Source organism: Salvia splendens, chromosome 3, assembly GCF_004379255.2.
Source record: "Salvia splendens isolate huo1 chromosome 3, SspV2, whole genome shotgun sequence".
Taxonomy (NCBI): Eukaryota; Viridiplantae; Streptophyta; class Magnoliopsida; order Lamiales; family Lamiaceae; genus Salvia; species Salvia splendens.
Window position 1 is genome coordinate 8178397 of NC_056034.1, and position 2310 is coordinate 8180706.

Sequence of the window (2310 nt, forward strand, 5' to 3'; positions counted from 1 at the left end):
CTAAGTTGATTCCATGTTGATATGACAATATACTATACGGAGTAGGAGAACTACTATATAAGTCTCGGCCAGTAAAACTATAGTACCCCCTCCGTCACACAAAAGACGTCACACTTGTGGGACGGCACGAGATTTTAGGAGGTTTTGTTTTGTATGTTAAACGGAGAGAGAAAATATAATTTTTATATTAATGTAAGAGAGAATTTTTTCAAAAATGGAAATATGACATCTTTTGTGGGACAAACTAAAAAGGAAAGTGTGACATAGAGGGAGTACTAAATTACTAATTGGCATGTGGGCTGGACCGGTCTGTCCTAGCTCCGTCTTAGTCCATGTCTGAAATGCGTCGAACTGGGTTGGTATTTACTTTTATAAATCTGGGTCGAGCCCAGCCCAAACTCAATTTGACACAAAAAATATTTTGAAGGACTTTTGTAGCTTAGATGATTCCATGTTAGTATGTCTTTTTGCACCACCACTACTCTTGCATCCATAATTTCCGATATAAAGCAAACAATTACTTACTACACTTCCATATCTACTTTCAAATTCTATTACACTAGAAAAATTTACCAAGTGAAACAACACCAATATGTCAAAACTTCCAATTTTGATGTCGCTCACCTAGCTATTCAAATCTTAGATAATCTGCTGTTCACATGTGTCAATTGTTATTTAAAAAAAATGGCAATGATGCGATTGGTCATGGTGAAGAACGCGATTTGAAATAAGCCAATAATCCGAGAAGTGGTGCATTGATATAAGTGGCGGGCTCGGATTTGGTGGAGTCGACGCGATCATCAGCAAAGGAGTCGTCCACGTTGGGGCCTCCGACCACCGCCCCTGTGAGCTCATTGGGATTGGCGTCGGCGCTCATGAAATAAGGCGTTCCGTCTTTGCAGGCTATGTGGTCTGGATGCTGAGCCACCGATGGCAGCGACGATGCCCTGTGGTGTATTCTCCGTGGAAACTTACTGCCGTATCCCACCATGTAAGACATGCTCAATGGATTGCTTCCCAGTATATATCCCACCAACTGCATCCATAAGTTATTTTGTCAAGGCTCATTGAAATCAAATTTAAGAAATGAGGGGGGGAATTCAAAAACTTACTTTAGAAACAAGAACATTGATTCCAGCATGTTTTGCATCCCATCCAAATTCTGAGATGCCTGCTTCAATCTGAGGTTTGAAATTTATGATGTTTTGCATTACATAATTCAAATATATGGACTTTTTGCTAGCTTTGTATAGCCATGCTGCACCCCACAACAATTCATCCTGCAAATTAAAATTACATTATTACTTTAGTATTTTTCTATTTACTATACAGTGGTTACATATTTATATGCATACATACCTGATAGCCACTATAATCACAATAAACAGGGCAAGCTCCTCCAGCAATACTATCATTGTAAGAGCCTCTATATTTGTCTGCAAACTCAAATACCTGCACACAAAATATATAAATAAACCATGAAAACTAAATATATAAGAAAAAAGAACCTTGCTTATTTGGGTAAATAGTCATTTGAATCACGAAACTTGGTTAAATTTTGATCTATCCCTTGGAGTTTAAAATTGGAATGTTAAATTTTGAAGTTTCATTTTTTTTCTCAATTGTCTCATCTATATACAAAAGGTCATCACATATTTGTTTACCTCGGAGGCCTTTTTCAGTAGCACTTTAGCGTAAGCCTTATCTCCGAAAGCTTTGAAAACCAAAGACGAGGCGAGGCGGCCAGCGCTGCGGCTATCTCAGCCGATACTTCGGATCCAGGTGCGTTCTGAGTGACCGCATACACCGTACGAGGAGTGTCCATGTCTTCTGGCCTCTGCCAACAGTTGGGGTCTCCCACCTGAGCAAAAACAACGCCGGGACTGGCGGTGGCTTTCAGGAAGTACTCCGTCGACCACCGCACTGCCTCCGCCGCATGCGCCAACTCCGGGCCCATGGACTTGCCGTATTCGATTACTCCCCACGCCATCATCGTCGTTGAGAATGCCATCGGAAAATTGAACTTCACATTGTCTCCCGCGTCGTAGTACCCACCTGTTAAGTCTACCTGTTCAACACAAAAAGAAAGTCTTTTTGACACCGTATTTAAGAAAGTAGTGTTTGATAAAATGAAAATAAATTAAAATAAGATTTTTTTAAAAAAAAAAAGAAAAAAGGAATGCGAAATGAATTTGGAAGAATATGAATAAGAACCCAAGACCTCTCCTATTGTTAATATAATGCTGTTTGGTTTGGGTAAAAGATTGAGGTCAAATATTAATTTGCTTCTTTAAGTGAAATCAACATCAA

At 39.5% G+C, this 2310-nt stretch overlaps 1 pseudogene; it reads right to left on the reverse strand.

Moving 5' to 3' along the window:
• Positions 1 to 703: 703 nt before the first annotated feature.
• Positions 704 to 2062, reverse strand: LOC121796512 (annotated as a pseudogene).
• Between the last annotated feature and the right edge of the window lie 248 nt (positions 2063 to 2310).